This window comes from Mobula birostris, chromosome 25 (assembly GCF_030028105.1).
Source record: "Mobula birostris isolate sMobBir1 chromosome 25, sMobBir1.hap1, whole genome shotgun sequence".
In the NCBI taxonomy this organism is placed as follows: domain Eukaryota; kingdom Metazoa; phylum Chordata; class Chondrichthyes; order Myliobatiformes; family Myliobatidae; genus Mobula; species Mobula birostris.
In genome coordinates this window covers 28,474,075-28,482,721 of record NC_092394.1, presented here as the reverse complement: position 1 = coordinate 28,482,721, position 8,647 = coordinate 28,474,075, and positions in this window count along the sequence as shown.

The window sequence follows — 8,647 nt, the reverse complement described above, 5'->3', positions numbered from 1 at the left end:
TCCTCACCAGCTCAATTTTTCTGACAATGCTGAAGAAATTGTAAAACAACAGACCCTGTGAAGAAGCAGTAATTATTAATAGCAACTTCAGATTTTCCATATTTAACTGTATATGTGGGTGCTCTAGATAGTACTGGCAGTTCCATGGTACAATGACAGAGAAAATTCAATGTTTCACAATCACTTTGATTGCAAAGTTTGAACCATGATCTGCTCTGTTTTACAGAAATAGATTAATGGGAGTGCTCTGAACTGACTCCAAGTAAGATGACAAGTGCTACCTATTTTCTTGAATGAGGATACTACTAATAAAATTGAAGCAGCACATTCAAATTAAACCAGCAAGACTAAACAGCAATTTGTCAGTGAAACATATATCCAAATACGTGCATCAGGTATGTAGATCTTCAAGTAAACTGGTGGGCAGTGTGACTTAAGTATCTGGAAGAATTATTGCTGTAAGTCAGCTTCATTTGAAATTTGGTCCTGACTTTTAGGTGGGACTTTCATTCAGCTATGTACCTTCCTCCCAGCGTCCAAATATGATGTCAACAATTGTGCAATGCCCAAACTTTGACTCCCACATGACTTTCACAATCACTGGTCTGAAACACAGCAGTTCTTATTTGCACAGCAAACTAGCTTTTACCAGTCTGCTTCCTTTCCTTCAGTGCTATTTAAAGGGCCGACACTGAGGCACCCTTCTTCATTCTCACTGAGGTGTGACCTGTTTATTCTTCAGAAAAAGGCTAACATATGAAGCTGGACAGCTTTCCACATTGAAGTCAACGTCAAGGTACATTGACTCTCAGCTTCCTATCATGATCTGCTGGGACTGCATCCATCCTCTTCAATTAATGCAGCATTCATTCTTAAATAAAGTCATAGAGGCATAGAATTGAACATCATAGGATGAGGTCCTTCAGCCCACAGCATCTATATTGCCTATTGACACAGCTCCCACTCCTCTTGCCTGCATTAATACAAACATCGGCAGCTGTGCAATCTAATACAGCAGGGAGCATTAATACAACACAGCATTCCATTAGAAGCCCAGAGCTATTGTTCAGGAAACCTTGCAACTAAAAATTACTATGTTCGTAGGACTTATAAAAAAATAGTATCAAGGTGATAAGTTATGCTGCTTTAGCGGCATTAAAATGTGTTTATCAATTCCTCAGCCTTGGAGCCATACTCCATGGTCACCCTAGTATATAATAGACAATTAAAACACAGTCAAGCTGTTAAAGTGAACCTGGACGTTATGCACAGTGGATTTCAACCATTAGCAAAGAGATTCAAGAATCAACCCTGTGGGATGCTGGAATTTGATACTCGCAATCTTACTAATGAATAAAATGCCACAGCCAGCCTCATCTCGGCCCACTGGTTTTTCTGTTAGTGAGGGACCAGCCTCGTTCCCAGAGCAATTCTGTTCTCATCTTTCTATCCACATCTTGTACAGCTGAGGATTGAGTAAGCACATTCAAACAAGGAAACAACTATGAATGTACTGTAGATGTAGCATGGTGGGGCCAGGAGAAGTGGAAATTTATGATCTTCTTTTCAGAAAAAGGTGAAATGGTGCATGGGTCCCTCACATGATACATGACAGGTCTTCCTTATTTAGGAAATTAGATTTTTAAATAGATGGAAAGAGAAATAATGTTCAAAGTATCCTCATCTTTGGGGCAAGATTGAAAGACTTAGTGTATTGTGTATGCTTAACCAACTTTCTCATCTAAATACAAGGCCTTGGAGCCTGTGTAAACTCGTAATGCACTCCTAATACGCAAACCTGATTTTGATTTAACAGTTCAAGACAAAAGTCAAAACAGTCTAAAAATAAAGCAGTGGCAAATGATGAATCATTCTTAAATTGCCGCAAAAGCAATCCCTTACCAAAGTTAAGCTAAATGATAGATTATTACAGCCAAATTGAGATCACTTATAGGAACTACCAGCCTTAAAACGAAGAGATGTCTAATCAGTTCAAAATAATAGAATTTTCAAAATGCAGTTGCCTCTGCCCTAAGAAAACATCCCCCCCTCGAGAAATGTACCATTTCAGGAGGCTTTAAAGTAGTTTCCTGAAAATGCTGAATATGTTTAAGTCTTTAGGCAAATATGCCAGCATTATTAGCAGCATTTTGCTTGAGAGGGTCACCAAAATTAAACTGTGGTATACTCACAGATTTTTCCAACACCCTACTAGTTAGTGAGGTATGCACATCATGCCAGCTTTAAGAGAGAGATCACGCTCAGAAACAGATATGCCATTTAGTGACAGTCAGCAGTCCAAATATAGTTACAGTCTAACACCTGCACTATATAAAGTTCTGATGAATCATAACATCTAATTAAACTATGTAAAATGAGGTCAATTTGAGCCCAATATACTAATCACAATTTAAATGTAAAGCTAAAGTTAGATAAAAGTGATACTTGCTCAACTGCCCCCATAAAAAGTCCACAATTTTGTCCTGGTAATCGGTTCATTGTTACATAAGACTATAGGATATAGGAGCAGAATTAGGCCATTTGGCCCATCGAGTCTGTTCTGCCATTTCATCATGGCTGATCCAGTTTTCTTCTTAGCCCCAATCTCCTGCTTTCTCCCCGTATCCCTGCATGCCCGGACCAATCAAGAATCTATCAACCTCTACCTTAAATTTACATAAAGATTTGGCCTCCAGAGCTGCCTGTGGCAAAGAATTCCACAGATTCACCACCCTTTGGTGAAAGAAATTTCCTCCTCATCTCTGTTCTAAAAGGATGCCACTCTATTCTGAGGCTGTATTCTCCGGTCCCTGACTGTCCCACCATAGGACACATCCTCTCCACATCCACTCTAGCGAGGCCTTTCACCATTTCATAGGTGAACGTTCCTTACTGAGACTTGTACCATTACTCTGAAACAACATTATCCAAAATGTTTTTGATCAGGCATCAGATTGTTTGCTAATGTCATTTTGTCTGCTACTGTAACTGATTAATATCTAACAGACTTACCTATTTGAAGCAAACACAATTCATTTAAAGTACAATACTACAGTCCTTTTTAAAAGAGATTCTTTAAAACAGGCAATCATACCAATTGCTGTCATGAAAACAGGCTAAATTACAAACATATATATGCTATAGAAAATATATAGATGGCATAGATTGGGAAACAACAAATATGCATTTTGATGATAATGCATAAAAGAAGCCAGTTAATCATGCGTTTTTGCATTGCTAATTGTAATCTTGTTTCAGTACTAATTATGTTTCATCCAACATCTTTATTTCACTTAACCATGCATACATATAATGCATAATTTGAAGATCAAGTGTTTTTTTTAATCAGGTTCATGAAATAAAATAAAATTACTTAATGTGGTTCAGAGAGCTGGCTCAGAAGCAAGGTGATGAGTGTACATGGCACCACTCAATGATCTACTAAGGTTTGGAACAATGGATTGAATGACAGAAAAGAATTCTTTACAAGGGGGAGATAAAACACAACAGTGAAACTTGAGAAATATTAGATTTTCTGCCAACCCAATGCACAAAATAGTAAGTACTGCAGATTTTGCATCGTGTGCATATATTTGTGCACATATATTTTGCATAGACGTGAGGACGGTGAATACAGAAGCATCACTTAAGTTTTGCGACTAAGTCTCTTGCATTAGTGAGTGATTCATAGAACATAGAAGAGTACAGCACAGTGACAGGCCATTCAGCCCACAATGTTATGCTGTACCAGCTAAAAAGCAAATCAATGAGCACCCAAATACCAATCCCTCTTACCTACACAATGTCCATATCCCTCCATCTTCCTTACATCCATGAGTCTATCCAAATGTCTCTTAAAAGCCTCTAATGTATTTGCTTCTACCACCTTATCAGGCAGTGCATTCCAGGCATCCACCACTCTGAGTAAAACGCTTACTCCCTCACACCCTCAATCCATGCCCTCTAGTATTAGACATTTAAATGGTTCAATTGAGACTTTTCAGAATCAGCATTCATTAAGGTAGTTTATCACCATGTTATACTGTTAATTTAAAAGTAAGGATTAGGACAGAACTAAATCATCCGTACAAAAATTATTAATTCTCCAAAGTAGCAATTCTGTACACTGATGAATTGCAAGATTCAGGACAGATTACATGAACTGCTGTGGAACCAACAGGCTATTTTAGTTTACACCTTGCATGGCATTAACAAGAAATCTCATGGCAAGGGATTTTTCAGTGAATACTGATCACAACCAAAGAGATTTTTTTAAATAATCATAAAATTTGTTTGTGACATGCTTGGGGCATAGACATCAATTATACAGGTACAATGACAAGCTGATGAAGATAAATTGGGAAATTGGACATTGTGTAGGTAAGAGGATTGCTAGCAGATAACATAACAAAATTTTTAAAAAACTATTTCCAAATTCTCCACAAATGTACTTCCCATCTGAAATTAAAAACTCTTCAGGAAAAGTGGGCTAGCATAGCTAATTCATGAGGTTAAATATGACAACATTTTAAAGCAAAGCATAATCTTCCAAGGTAAGAAACAAGACTGAGCATTAGGATTGTTTTAGGAAGTAGCAAAAATTGCCAGAATACTTATTGATGGAGAAGGTGTAATGCAAATATAGATTAGTAAGGAATGTAAGTGTCAAAAAATTATATAGAGTTAGCATAGTTCCAGAGACAACTATAAAAGGCAAGATAAGTTATGAAAGGAAAGGTTAAGAGCATGACAAAATGGCTTCATAACTAATGGGGTTGACAAGAGGTAGCAAGGAAGAATCTGGATCATGTTCTTCTTTAGCCATAGAGAACCAGTAAACAACAGCATTATGGGTCAAAATATTCCTGGGTTGCACAAATGCGATTGAAGCGTGGAAGTCAGGAGTGCGCTAGAGATCAGATGCTAACTCTGCTGATGGATTTGACACCAAATCAGGAACAAATCTTGTTCATGCTGATCCAGGGACCAGTTAGGTGTTTGAGTTTCTAAGGCCAATAACACCATAACCCAGGGATGAGCCCAGCAAATTGAATGTTCCACTTCATGGGCAGCCTGGGTAGCCACAGCCGCAAGGTCTGCAGCTTGATTTCTTCAATGGGGCTGCAAATAAGTTCGTATAGTTGGTGAGGAGTTGGGGTGAGGGGACTATTTGCTAATATTAGGCACAGAATTGAATCAAGCATACTAGCGCTTTATTTCTGAATTTACAAAAGGCACTTGACAAAATGGCACGGCAAGTGGTTATATGAAATTAGAGAGTCAAAGGATTGGAGGTAATATATTAGAATAATTGGATGATTGGTTGAAAGGCAGAATGCATAGAGTAAGAAAAAAATGGGTTACTTGTGATTTTCAGATTATTGCTCAGAGGATGAAAGCCTTCTATTGTTTATAATCTACATAAATCTTGAATGAAAGGATGGAGTGTACTGCATCCCAGTTTATTAATAATAGAGATCTGAATTGGAAAGTAAGCACTGGGGATTATATAATGATGCAGGCAAATGTTTTGGAATGTCAGAGTAAAGAATTCTTATTGCAGGTGTGTAGAGCTTTGATAAAGTGCCATATAAAATTTTAGAATTTACAGAATTATCTATCTGGAAGAAATAGGGAATAGCATTACACAATTGATTCCTGAGATGAGGGCTGTCCCAGAAAGAGAGACTAGGAGGTTAAACCCAAACTATTCAAATGGCGTGGCAGACTGACACACAATTGAAAACTGAAATATAATGAACAGATTTCAACCGGTATCTTAGCAGCGTTTTACTAATTTAAAAGGATGCTGCTTATTTACTGGTTACTCACTTACTGCTTATTTCTCACCAATTACAACACAAACATATACAAATGATGCTAGTTAGAAATTGTTTGGCAACAGCCTCCTATCCCAGTTAAGCGGTTCAGTATTCCAAATAAGCTAAGGGAATCCTAGCTATTTTTTTGATAAGATTTTTTTTCTTTAAGAGTTTTCCCAAATAAATAACTGCCCCGATTCACCAACGGTCCAATGTATACAATACATTGTTGTTTGTACAAGGTTCCTTTGTGTAAATTGGTTTCTATGTTTCTTGCATGACAATAGTGATGGTATTTAATTTGTTTTAAAGCATTTTTGGATATCCTGTGATTGTGCAGATGTACATTTTCCTTTTTGAATATGATCACAGTCTATTTTCTTTACTGAGCAAAGAGACAATGCATCATCTCACTTGTAAAAGGCATCCAAAGTTACAGCATTTCATGCTAAAGAGACAATCTAGATTACAAGACTTCGAAGTTCTCTCAAATTCACAAGATATTCCAGCAAGGTAATTATGGAACTAGATTGTTAATTCAGAGGCCTATTCAAACTATCTGGTGATTTGATTCCAAATCCCAGAGAGGAAGAAAAATATTCTGAAAAAAAGTTACTTATAGCAGCCATTATTCTGACTTGCACTCAATTATAACAAAACAACTACTATATAAAAAAAACTTAAATTGGACGGACTGCTCAAATTCAACATGACAGGATAACCCGCCAAAATAACCTTCCTAAATATACTTCTGAACTACTCTCATTGCAATTGCAACCTGTAATTTCCCTTTAAGTAATGTACTTTAGAAAAATCTTAACGGACTAGCGATTTCACGAGCTTCTGAAGGACTCAGCAGACCTAACACTCAAGGATGCAGATACTGTACCTTTAAGCAGATGAAGGGACAACACCATTGTCATAAGAGGTAGAGAAGGGAAGCACTCCAAGCCAGAGAAAAACACCGAGGCATGAAAGTTCCTCTACCTAGTATCATGTTAGCAAATATACAGTTGCTGGAGAACAAGACTGCAGACCTAAGGACAAGATTGTAGTAATGCAGGGAAATAAGCCATTGCTACATTCTGTGTTTCACGAGACATGGCTCACTCCAGTATACCTGATTCAGCGATCAAAGCCAAGGGCTTCCTGATACATATCATGGAGCAGACTGTTGATTTGGAGTAGGGAAAAGGTGAGGGTCTCTGTTTCATGATAAGTGCTTTGTGATGTTTGGATACAGTAGCCTTTTCACACTCTTGTTCCCCCAACCTGGAACATCTAATGATTAAGTGCCAACCATTCTACTTACCAAGAGAGTTCTCTTGCATGATTTTGACCACAGTTTACATATTGCCAAAAGCTGATGTAAGCAGGTACTTGAGGCACTGAGTGCCACCATCAGCAAACAAGAAACAGCCTAACCCAGTGCACATCAAATCATGGTTGGGGACTTCTATCAGGCTTATTGGAAGAAAACTCTGCCCAATTGTCATCAATAGATTACCTGCAGTACCAGGGGTCCCAAAACTCTTGTCCACTGCTATATTACCATAAGAAATGTCTACTGTACAACCTCTAGACTGCATTATGGAAAATCTGATCATTCGCTGTCCATCTCCTACCTGCATAAAGGCAGAGGCTAAAGAGCAAGGCACCAGAAGTAAGGACAATGAAGAAGTGGTCAGAGGAGTGGCTATGGGATTGCTGCGAGTTGAATTCATGTTCAAGGACTCATCAAAGGATCTGAAAGAATACACCATAGTTGTCACAGACTTGACCATCAAAACATGGAAGCACCTTCACAAACTCCCACAGCCCCCAATGACTTTGTGATTTCATTCTCCGAGGCCGACATGAAAGCATCCTTCAGGAGGATGAACCCATGAAAAGCATCCAGCCCAGATGGGGTACCTGGCCAAGTACTAAAGACCCATTCTGATCAATTGACCGGAGTGTTCACCGAATCTTTAACCTCTCACTTTGGCCGTCTGAGGTACCCACTTGCTTCAAGCAGGCTTCAGTTATATTGGTGCCCAAAATCAGTGCCTTCTTCAATGACTATGGTCACACTTACATCCACTGTGATGAAGTACTTTGAGAAGTTGGTGATGAAATACATCAACACCTGCCTGAGAAGAGACTTAGATCTGGTCCAATTTGCCTATCGTACAACAGATCAACAGCAGATGCCACTTTCTTTGGCTCCTCACTCAACCTTGGAACATCTAGACATTGAAGTTGCATGCATTCAGATGCTCTTATTGACAGCAGCTTGACATTCAATACTATCATCCCCTCAGAGTTAATCAATAAGCTTCAAGACCTAGACCTCCAATACCTCCTTGTGCAACTGAATCCTCAATTTCCTCACTTGCAGACACCAATCATTTTGGATTGGCAACAATATCTCCTCCACAATCCCCTTCAGCACCACAAGGCTGTGTGCTTAGCCCCCTGCTCTAGCTGCTTTATACTTATGACTCTGTGGCACATCTCCAATGCCATACTTAAGTTTGCAGACGACACCACTGTTGTTGGCTGAATCAGCATATAGGAAGGAGATCAAAAATCTGGTTGAATGCTGCCACAACAACAACCTCTCACTCAATGTCAGCAAGACCGAGGAGCTGATTATTGACTTTGGGAAGAGGAAACTAGAGGTCCACGAGCCAGTTCTCATCTGTCGATCAGAGGTGGAGAGGACCAGCAACTTTAAATTCCTCAAAGTTATCTGTCCTGGGTCCGGCATGCAAATGCCATTATAAAGGAAGTACAGCAGCACCTCTACTTTCTTAGAAGTTTGGGAAGATTTAGCATGTTTC